Source organism: Callospermophilus lateralis, chromosome 15, assembly GCF_048772815.1.
Source record: "Callospermophilus lateralis isolate mCalLat2 chromosome 15, mCalLat2.hap1, whole genome shotgun sequence".
Taxonomy (NCBI): domain Eukaryota; kingdom Metazoa; phylum Chordata; class Mammalia; order Rodentia; family Sciuridae; genus Callospermophilus; species Callospermophilus lateralis.
The window spans coordinates 29,347,379-29,359,741 of record NC_135319.1 but is presented as its reverse complement, the minus strand read 5'-3'; the positions used below and the strand labels follow the sequence as shown (position 1 = coordinate 29,359,741).

The 12,363-nt window shown below is 35.1% G+C and overlaps 1 pseudogene; it reads right to left on the bottom strand.

Moving 5' to 3' along the window:
- Positions 1 to 10,699: 10,699 nt before the first annotated feature.
- On the bottom strand, positions 10,700 to 11,316 carry LOC143381441 (N-alpha-acetyltransferase 50-like; annotated as a pseudogene).
- Positions 11,317 to 12,363: the final 1,047 nt, after the last annotated feature.

Sequence of the window (12,363 nt, the reverse complement as noted above, 5' to 3'; positions counted from 1 at the left end):
ATAAAAAAAAAATTCTCCAAGGAGTTCTTTAGGCCTACAGACTTAGATTTATTGAAAATAAATTATTTTAAAGATAAGTGCTACATTTTATGGATTAGTGGCTCAGGCAATATAGTTTCCTCTCTTTTTATTATGTTAAGTAAATTAGTCTATTTCTCTGTCATAAAAGGAAATGTACTCAATGGAAAAATGGTCAGTACTATGTTTTATATAGATGACAAGAAGAACTAATTTATACTAAGGTGGACAGAGGTAATCAAATGCTTCCCTGTTATTTTGTTCCTATTTATGAATTCCCAATGTAACTTCTCATCCAAGGAAATATGCTTCCAGAGAAATACTAGAGGAGGTCCACAGGAAATGTAATATATAATTATACACACCATTCTCACTTCAAAATGATTTGTATTATGTGATCTTGGATAGTAATTTTAAGAATAGTGAATGCAAGAAGATCCTAGCCTCCTGATACCATTGGTTAGTACCAAGGCTTGAAAGTTAAAAGGTAAAAATAAATATCGTTAATAAAACTTCACCCTCAATAATTCAGACAATGGCATTCCAATGAAGTGTACGCATTTCCTATATTCTTTTATATCATTTCATTTCTAAAGACATTATTATTGTTCATATACTTGAGACTGTTTTTATGATTTGCAACTATCAGATATCCCTTTATCTTAGGTTATTTCAAAGCTCTTTTAATCAAATCAAAGCAGAGTAAACAATATAAAATTGTATGTAATGAAACTAGTGCTAGAGAGGCTTATCAAATTTCTGAACTTCTTTCTTAGAATATGAATGTTATAGATTACAAATATGTTAGACTAAAGAGCAAAAATATGGCTAATTAATTTTATTTTCCAGTTTGACTACCAACTTATACATTTTAATTAGAAAAAAGAATACAATAAGAGCACAAAATCATTTTTACATAGTAAAAACTCTTTCTATAACCAGCACCAGTTACAGGATCAGAGTAGTTCCTAAGGGCATACTTGGACTCTATCTACGCTCAGTCCATTCTGCCACCAACAGACAGAGCACCAAGAGTAACATTGTTCTTTTGTCTAATACAGAAGAATAACCATGTCTCTTTTTAAACTTTATATTAATGAAACCATTCAATCTATTCTATTTTGTGAATGGTTTATTTCACTTGTTTTTAGGATTTATTCATGTTATGGGTTGTAATTATAGTGAATTCATTTTTATTGCTATATAGTATTGTCTATGAGCATACGACTATTTCATCTGTTTAATATTGGTCTACATTTGGGTTGTTTCCAGTTTGAGAAATTGTAAGTGATAATTCCATAAATATTCTTATGCATATCTTTTCATGAACTTAATTGTGCATCTATGAATGGTATGTGCCAGAAATAAAATTTCTTGGTTTAGGGAATATGTATGTTCAGTTATGGTAAAAACTATGAAAGTGGTTCCCAGAGTGGTAGTACCAATTTCTATTCTGCTTCCACTGAAATCCAGTCATTGAAAATGTTTGCTTCTTTGATCAAGGGGTGAGCATATTTTTAATTTTTTGGTTTAATTTTCACTGTTGTGGATTAAACATTGTAAGTATAAACCATTTATATATGTTTATTATCCATTTCAATTTTTCTTTTGTAAAGCATAGTCTCAAAATTACCTCCTGTTTTATCTATTGGGTTAACTACTTTGTGGTTATTGTTATTGTTACATGTATTTTCTTTTTTAAATATTTATTTATTTGTTTATTTTTGCATTACAATTCTTAATACACCATTATATCATAATTTATCATATCTCTGATTATATATAAGGTATGTTGACACCAAATTCACATCTTCATACATGTATTTTGTGTAGTGATGAGGGTCTCCTTTCACCATCCATGTTATTCCCCTTCTCCCTCCCTTACATGTATTTTCTTGATATTTCAATTATCTGTTTCATGGCTTCTCAATTTTCTGCCTTAATGGTGTCTTAATTATGCTGAAATACAATTAATCAATTTTCCTCTTTATTAACACTTCTTGTGTTCTAAAAAATCTTTGCCCATCTTACATACTGCTATGAATCTAGTGATGGAAAACATGCATCTGTTGGCATATTTTCTATTTTGTTACATGAATGTATTTGTCTATCTTTTGCCAATCCTTTTTTGGTTTGAATATTATAATTTACAAAGGATGTTGATATGATACAATTATTTGTTGAGTATTTTCTTTTAAAATTTGGGAAGATAGTCTTCAATGTAGTGTAGTAAAAAGAAATTTTATTAGTAAATCTGTTGAACAGGTCTTTACAAATTAGGATATGCTTTTAAAAATCAACAGTTATATTAGACAAATAATGTTATTTTCTGCAATAATCCCTGAAGGTTCAGGAGTTTAAGCAATTGAAGTTTATATTTCACCCAAATAATGGGTTCATTGTGAGCATTCATTTGGTGAACTGCTCTTTTTAAAATGTAGTCCAAATTTGGAGAGCTCTTTTTCAGCATCAATTACTCACTACTGAAGAGACACCTGAGTAATTTTGTAGACAGTGTGGTGTTTATGCCACATCAAGTAAAAGTAAGCATTTTGCATGGACTTAGGGAAAATTTTGAACACTTGATATCATATACTTGTTCTGTGTGATATATTTTGGAAGCAAATTAGAAATAACTTGAAATTTTGAATTTTTAAACTTTTAAAAAATTCTCAAATAATATTTAAATCACAAATCATCTATTTAAACAGCTTTAATTAAAGTTTTCAAATAAATATTTAAATTGGTAGAATAGAAGCATTTTTGTTTCCAATCTTATTTTCCTAGTTGTAAATTCGAAATTACTAATAGAGACTATATCTTCAAGAATGTTGAATTTTATTCTATTCTTAAAAATAGAACCTACTTTTCTGTATATTTCTTTAAGTAAATGATACCAATATTTCTTTAGAGGAAATAGTAAAACCATACTGGTCTTGGCCTTGCCACAGTCCTCTTTCTGCCCTTCTGTAATCCATTAGCAATGCAACTTATTCTCTCTCCTGCTTCTAGTTCTATTTTTATATTTTATTTATTGTACCAGAATATCACATAAATTTATTTCAGATACAATAGCAATGTGAAGATTGATAAGATTAATTTTTTTTTTTTGGTTCTGAAAATTGAACCCAGGAACAGTTAACCATTTAACAACATCCACAGTCCTTTTTATTTTTTATTTATTTTTAAAAACTAAATTTGTTATACACGACAGCATAACACATTTCAATTCATAGTACACATATTGAGCACAATTTTTGCATTTCCCTTGTTGTACACAAATAGAGTCACACCATTCGTGTCTTCATACATGGACCTAGGTTGATAATGTCAATCTCAATTCACTAAGTTGCTTAGAGCTTCACTAATTTGCTGAGACTGGCTTTGAACTTTCGATCCTGCTGGATCAATATCTGGATCCTCTTGGATTATAGGCATGTGCCACGGTACTTAGCTCAAGTTTAATTCTTTACTGCACCAAGTAAACTTAGCCATTTAATTATTTTCAAAGTAGTTCTTCCAAAAACTAAGGTAGTTTTTCTTTCCAAGGACCACATACCACGCTTTCCCAATAACGTTTTTTTGGAGGACTTTCAATTGATGAGTAAATTGCTTTGAAGATATATCAGAACCTTTTCCCAAAATGAAAACTAATATGGACAAATTATATATTACATAAATTGCTTTACAGATTCTCTTCTTTAGAACCTATATATAAATTTCATACAGTATGCTGGGCACGGTGGTGCATACCTATAACCCCAGCAACTCCAGAGTCTAAGGAAAGATGATCTCAAGTTCGAAGACAGCCTCAGTAACCACAAGGTGTTAAGCAACTAAGTGAGACCCTGTCTCTAAATAACATACAAAATTGGGCTGGGAATGTGGCTCAGTGGTTGAGTGCCCCAAGTTCAAATCCCTGGTACCAAAAAATTAAAATAAAATTCCATACAGTATAATTGTAAACTATTTGCTCCACAATAAAAGTATCAATTATTAAAATATTGATATTTACTGTGATCTTCTTAGTAGAATTACTATTTTACCTCAAAGATTTTTTTCCCATATATCAAAGCAATCAACTCAACAAGGGATATTAGATCAGTTTTCCCCAAAGGAATATGAACCAGTGCCCAGCTTGTTATGGAACCTGGGTGATGACTGGTGCACATGCAGTGAGAAAAGTGAGAAGAACTCACCAGGACAAAGAGAAGCAGTTAAGAGTGTTTACTGGAGGAAGATATGCTGAAATGGTGCGGCAGGAACATGACAAAGGTATCTGCCCATAGACTCAGAGGGGATCTGGGCTTATAAGAATTTCTGGGTTCATTGTTCACCTTTAGTGGATTGCTTTTTAAAAGTGCTTTAAACTAATCAAGGGGGGATTGACAGACTCCTATGTCTTGCCCAAAGTGCTATTGTGCATGTACCAAATGCTTGTTCCGAGGTTTTAAATCAGGTGCATGAGATGTAAACAATATATATGAGGTCTTCTTAAACAGGAGCATTTCCAGCTTAGATTATGTTAGGTCAAAATTGGAAGCTTCCATTCATACTCCTGGGGATGGTTGGACAAACTTGAAAAACAGCATTTTGCTGTTTAAACTTCAGGGAGCTTAGCTCCTCTGATAACCACACTGGGCAATATGAAAGGAACATCCCGAGACTCACATAACCTCTGTTCATTGAAGTGGGCTGGGGTTTGGGACAAGGGTCCCGAATCTAGCCTGTTTCATAGCTTCTGCCCTCTGCCACATTTTCTCTTCTGTAGGTGGATGGGATTATTTAATGAAAGTTTGATGTAGGACAATTAATTTTTTAAAATCTTAGAATTTAGTTTAAATCTTTGAGTACTATGGGAAAAACTATAATAATAGGAAGCTTATATAATTAATTCAAGTTTTGATATCTTTTTCTTCCTTAAATAACATGTACCTAATTGTCATGAGACAGCTGTTCAACTTTTAATTGCCATATTTAAGGATGCATTCATAGAACTGCTTAGATAGTCCAGGGAAATGGTTGTAGAAATAGAGGCAATGTCATCTCAGAAAACTCAGTTATCTATCAAAAATTATTTTGGTATGTGTAAGTTTACAAAATGGCTAAATTCTTCACATTAATTATACTCTCTAACTTAAGCACTCTGTTCTTGGCAATGACATGCTGAAACTTATCCATGTAGGTAAAGGTGCTAAAAGCTAAAGTTTTCTTCTAAACTTTTATTTGGATTGTTAAAGGAACTGATAATAATGAAACGAGCATGATTTTTCTACATTTTTACTAATTTAGGATAAGAAGCCTATAAACTCATTCACCAACAATCTTCCATATTTATGTTTTTCTTGGCACTTAATGAAGACTGTAGAAATCTATTTTACTTTTTTTTTTTCTTTTTTTTATTGTTGGTTGTTCAAAACATTGCATAGTTCTTGATATATCATATTTCACACTTTGATTCAAGTGGGATATGAACTCCCATTTTTACCCCATATACAGATTGCAGAATCACATCAGTTGCACATCCATTGATTTACATATTGCCATACTAGTGTCTGTTGTATTCTGCTGCCTTTCCTATCCTCTACTATCCCCCCTCCCCCCTCCCCTCTTCTCTCTCTACCCCCTCTACTGTAATTCATTTCTCCCCCTTATATTTTTTTCCCCTTTCCCCTCACTTCCTCTTGTATGTAATTTTGTATACCCCTGAGGGTCTCCTTCCATTTCCATGCAATTTCCCTTCTCTCACCCTTTCCCTCCCACCTCTCATCCCTGTTTAATGTTAATCTTCTTCTCATGCTCTTTGTCCCTACTCTGTTCTTAGTTACTCTCCTTATATCAAAGAAGACATTTGGCATTTGTTTTTAAGGGATTGGCTAGCTTTACTTAGCATAATCTGCTCTAATGCCATCCCCAGCCCTCTATTTTACTTTTGACTCACATTTTCAAATACAAATTTGAGGTTATAGAGTGTGTAAAAACATTCCATAAAATAATTTTGTCATTTAACCTATTTGGAATTGAAACATTTTTGCCAAAAATTTCCATAAGACAAAAAAATATTATTAATCAAACTTTCTTTAAATGTCAAATTGTTACAGTGTTGAGGCCTTTCACAAAATTGAGGCATTCATCAAAGGCTCCCCTCAACCCAATTCTTGCAAACATGCCCAGAAGGTTTCAGACATGTTGCTTAGAGTTAACAGGCATGATTTTATTAGACGAGATGGGAAAAAGGGACACTCTCAAGAAAGAGAATGGGTTCTCAGAAGAATAGAGCACTTACTCCTGCCTTCCAACTTTATTGGGGGTCTCAGGAAAGTTTTCAGATAGCCCCACCTAAGTTCACCTCTTGACTTTTGACTGACAGCAGAAAGACATCAAATTTCCAAGTCCCCACTACCACAAGAACTCTAGGTCACTTTGGCCCATGCTGACCATTTCTAATTGAAACCTATTCTTAAAGATTTTATGGTCAAGGGAATTACCTCCCTGAGTTCCAGGATCTCTTCCTAAGGATCCCAAAAGTTTCCCCTTCCTTTAGGATAACTTGAGTTTTCTTTGTTGGCATTTTTGCCCTGCATTTCTCCTAGAAATAATAGTTTGCTGAGGAATGTACCATATACTATTGACTTAAACCAGGCAGGGCTGCAGGTAAACTGCTTTAAAAAAATTCATGTGGGAGTCAGCATATTCAGCCCGATTTATAGAATTACTCCTTTAACCTCATATTCCTACTGCTCATGTCTCTCTGTTCTTATCAATATGACAGAAAACTCAAGCCCTGTTCATTGTTTTAAAGTCTAATGAGAACATTTCTTGAATCATCACTACTGACAATCTAAAAAAAATCCTAATTTTTGAAAATGAGGCAATAGTAGGAGAACATGAGTATTGCAGACATCTCTTATAAAGTCATCAACCTACTAATGCTACTTCCCGTGTACCAGAAAACAATTTGACAAAACCAGTTCTGTCAGTAAAAGAGGTCACAGTGTCATTTGCATTATTAACACTTTATGCTTCTACTTGTTGTAGAAGCAATTTATTTAATGTCATGAGCAAGTTACATCAATAATATTGAACAAACATATTCGAGCCTTTCCACAATGTTAGAATTTATTGAATAACAATAAATTCACAGGCTAGACCACTTTCCTCAGTGGAAGTTCACTAAATACTTGTGGGTCACCTGGTAGTCATAAGTCACATCACACTTTACACAAATGTATGTGTAAGTGTGTGTGTATAAGTGTGTGTGTGTGTGTGTGTGTGTGTGTGAGAGAGAGAGAGAGAGAGAGAGAGAGAGAGCAAGAGCTACAGAAAGGCTAACAAAATATAGCCATGAGAGTTCAGGAGGCTGAACTAAGGGCAAAAATAGGTCCGATATGCATGTGAAGAGTTACTGTAGGTGGTCAGATAACATTATGAACCAATCAAGCATCTTGTTCAGGGTCAGAACTCTCAAAGCAGGGAAATTATTTTAGGCTAAGGTGTAGACAGATTCAGCAGTTTCATGGTGTCACCTTGATGTCAGCTTGGAGGGGGATTGATGTGAGCAAGTTATTGCACTCTGCTAAAGCTCAAAGATAGGATTCAAAGGTTCATCACTGTGGCGATTTTCCTGGGTAAGGTTCGTGGAAAATGACCAGGTAACAGGGTCAGGGTGCTGCTGGGTCCAGTCTTAGGGTTCTCCTTCTTTTTAGGTCTCAAGTGAGGGGATTGAATCTCACAAAGCTAATAAGTTTGTGAACCTGGTTTTTCTGAGTTTGATACACTCTTGCACCAATGTGTTTCTGATTGAATTGTTAAGTTCACAGATAGTTATTTTTACTGACATGATTAATTTATTTATTCATTACAGTTGTGCCAAGTATATGGTGGTGATTTACTTGTTCAAACAAGGTATAGAATCATTCTAACTCAGCATGTAAACTCAAAATAGAATAGCTTATGGGAAACTATTGCTTCACAAAAGGGAGCAAAAGGTTTAGACTTAGTCTGAGAACTGTGGTCTATATATCATGGAGTAACTCAAAGCAGGGAACAATCTGCTGTCCACTTTTAATACTTTCTCCTATCCCAGATTCTTGAACTCAATATTGTAGGTACAGCATATAATCAAATCTGGGTTGTTCTCCAACAGATAAGAAATAGCATAGCTATTTTTTTCTCAAAAATACTGCTAGATATTCTTTCCTATACAATCAAAGTTTAAGTGGCCACACTTTTAATGAACAACTTGCCTTACTTGATACAAAATACATTTTTTTATGTCACAAGTTCATCTAAGCTTCCTTTTAAATATTTAAAAATATGTGCTAGAGAAAATACTTGCTTTAGTTTGATTAAAGAGTACTGACCTATAAGGATATCAACTCTATTTTTAAGTTACACTAGTTATTATTGGGCTTAGTAAAGGAAGAGGATAGGGGGGAAATTATACAACAGCAAAAATTTTAGGTCAGTTAAAGGTGATATCTATAGCTGGGATATTAAAGAAAAAATGAACTCACCAACCTACACTATAAGGTCAATAGCAGGAAAAGCAAGCATACTAACAAGTAGCTCACTCCTTAGCAAAAATGCACATAACTGAAATACTTTCAGACCAAGTATAACAATACTCCCCCAAACTGCCTCATCCATCAGCAAGAAGAGAAAAAGAAATTGTTTTAAGAACACAAATAAACTTTGTATTTCTTACAAGGATAACAAGGGTCCAAATCTCAGAGTGCTCAGAAGGACTAATGTGGAGTGAAGGCAATGTTTAGTCCTGAGAAACTTAAAGGGCCACAAACACACTAAACTTGTCTTTGAATTAGAAAACAGGATATTGCTGCTGCTTCTGCTTTGTCTTCAGAAATAAACGATATTTGTAGGTTTTACCCTTCAAAGTGAAAGAATGAGATAAGAAAAAGAGCTAAAATCATTTGAAAACTGCTGACATCTCAAATTTTGGGGTTGTCAATTTTTAGTGTGAACTAAACAGAGCTACCTTCTCCTCCCTGTTAGGCAGCTAATCAGCCATGAATGGCTGAGCAGGGAAGGAGAAGGAAGAGGGACTTAAAACCACAGGGAGCCTTATCTGTCAAGATAAGCACCTGGAAGTGGGGGCTTAGTTATAGTAAAATCTCCCCAAGGCACAGATTTAACTCCTAAGAAAAATTGTTGTTTCCATATCACACCCTAATAGTTGGCCTGGACCCTGCCTTATCAATAAAATTATCATAACCCCCAATCATCTGGGCAACTACAATATCAATAACTTTAAAAAGAAAGCTTGCTAAGGGCTATTCAAAGAATAATAAACAAATGAAGTAGGCAGAAAATGAGATAAAAAATTAGGGCACTCAATGTCCTCTGTGAGCACCACACCAACCATCTCTTTGAGGTCTTTGTTATTCCTAGGCTGTCAGTCAAAAGTCAGAAGGTATAGAGGGAGGAGATTGAGAAGAAAGAAGAAGGGACTGGAAGGGTTAAGAACAGTGGAATGAATCTGACCAAACATTAGTATGTGTGTGCAGGGATGTGGCACAATGGGTCCCACCATGGGATGTATCCACAGGACATTAAAGGACAAAAGAAAGTAAACCATAAATTGATTGAGTGAAATGGGGTGGGCAGGGTTAAATTGTGGTCAGTGACTTGGGTTGGGTTGTGTTCTATACTTTTGTGATAATGTCTGGGTCTATCCTGATGTTGTACATAATTAAAAAGACTTTTAAAAACTGCCCAGGAATAAAAAAGTCAGAAGATGGATTTGGGCAGGACTCCAAACTTCCCAGGGACTCCCATTAAAAGTGGAAGGTAGAAGGGGTGCACCTTCCTTCTCTTCTCACTCTCTCCCTTGAGACTGTTCTCTTTCCTAACTCTTCTAATAAAATCGTGTTTGTTACTATGAGTGACTTTGTTGCTCAAATCTCCGTCCTTGTCCCCAAATGTCAATTCAATAATGAGGACATGGTTTTTGAAAAAAAATAAAAAGACAAGAAAAAAGAGAAAAGAAGTTTTATTGCTTTGCTAGCAAAAGAGAAAGAGAAACACAAAGGACTCCTGTCCCAAAGGCTATGATTCTGCCCCTCAGGAGAAACAGGGCGCTGTTGTAGAGGTGATTCAGAGAAAATGAGATTGGGGAGGAAAGATCAAGAAGGAGAAAATCAGGGAAAAGAAAATTAGGGAGGAATAGATTAGGGAAAAGAAGATCAGAGAAGATCTGGGAAAAGGTTAGGAAAAAGAAGATCAGAGAGGAAAAGATCAGGAAGGAGAAGATTAGAGAAAAAATGACCAGGAAGAAGGTTGGAAAAAAGAAAAAAAAAAAGTAAGTTTCAAAGCCACAAGGGATATAGTCAAAGCATCCAGTGAACCCCTGTTACAACATGTCTGAAATCTTTTTAGGATGATTGCAAGAATCCAGGTTAAGGAGGATCTTCACATTATCTCAGTTTCCCAGGAGACCATGTAACAGTTCCTTTAATCAAATCATCTTGCAAAAATAAAAGAAATAAAACAATCCAAGCATGATCCTTTCTAAAAGTCCTTGAAAGTATTAAAACTTCTAGGGGAAAGAAAACAAAGGAGAAAAAACAAGTAAAAGGGAGGGAAGAAAAGTGGGGATAATCAACAGTCCTCTCTGTTGTTTGGCAACAAGAAGGTACAAGAAGGTTCATTTATAGTTTGTTCAGTTGTCACTTTTCTGATCATCTGCACTCTGACCAAAAGGGACTTTGAGGTTTTTCTGAAGCACATGAGCATCTGCTGGCTCTATCTCCTCCAAGTAGCTCTTTGTCTCAGTAATCTCTAAAACAAAATTACATAGGCATCAATTGCTGACTGGTTGTTGATCTGGATTGCAGATAGACATTGTCAGAACTATCATCTTGGAGCTGGGGTTGTAGCTCAGTGGAACAGCACTTGCCTAGCACTGGGTTTGATCCTCAGTACCACATATATATAAGTGAAATGAAGGTATTCTATCTATCTACAACTAAACACATGACAACTAAAACTGCCATCTTGCTCACAGATGTTTAAGACTTTGTTAACATTTCGGTTCCAATTCCGAGGCTTGACAAGATGTGAGACATCCTAGTGTCATGATGGCAAGTGTCTTCTGATTCTGCAAATGATCCACTTTGGAGCATGCTGCAGCTATAGCAGTATCATTGAAATCAGCAAGTGCACATCCTTGTACAACTTGTCCTCCTAGCTGACTGGAAAGATGACCTAGTTTAATCTCTTCAACTGATTAATATTGTATGTTGTTACATCTCCCAGAGGGGTTTGGCTACCTTTCATCTCCCCTACCTGCCAAGGCCATCACTACCACTGATATCACCACAGACGGCCTCATTGCCCTAGCTCTAGGAGCCTCCAACCAGGCCAGTGAACATCCTACCAAAGGACTTCAGCCTGCCCTGGGTCTCCACAGTGGGCTGCGTGTGTCCTGACATTGGCTGGTGCTGCCACTTCTTCTGCACATGTGCACTTGGGGTCCTAGGCTCTAGCCCGTTGATACCATGTTGTGACCTTAGTTCTCTTTGTGAAGTGGAGATAATCACTCTATCTCAAAAATGTGCTTCTGGTCAAAGCTCATAAAACACAGGTTAGTGTGTGAAATGCAAAAAATAAGTAAATGGGGATATTTCTACCTACTGTCAGTGTTTTCAACTTTTAGAGAATGCTTTTGGGCACTTCATGTAACTATCACATCATTAATAAAAAGTAGCAACTTGTCTAGAGACAGTAACAGACTTGCATAGTATAAGGCAATCAATATATAATGAGAAGCACCATACTAGAATCCTAATCTTTGGACTCTCAGGATATGAAACTTTCATAGAAAAACTTACATTAAAATTGCCTATAATAGGGACTGGGATTGGTAGAGCACTTGACTAGCATGTGTGAGGCACTGAGTTAGATTCTGAGCACCACATATAAATAAGTAAAATAAAGGTTCATTGACAACTGAAAAATATTTTTTTTAAATTGTCTGTAATAGATTTGTTGCAAGTATGTTTAGAGTTCCAAATATTATAATAGTATCACAGTAAAATGCCTTGAAATATGACTTGGACCTTAATGAAATCATTTTATTTATAGAACAGAAATCCACAATGGAAAGTGAAGACCAGTCTATCAAAACTTTCATTCTATTTCAATACTATTTCTACTAAATTATAGTTACTCCTAATCAAAAATTCTTGCACTTATCAGGCATATGTGATGCAATTCTGACCATGGATTTAAAATCTCAAATGCCTTAATTTGTATAAAGATCCATGATGTGGCTAGGTCTGATGTCACATGCCTGTAATTCAGTGACTCAGGAGTCTAAGGAAG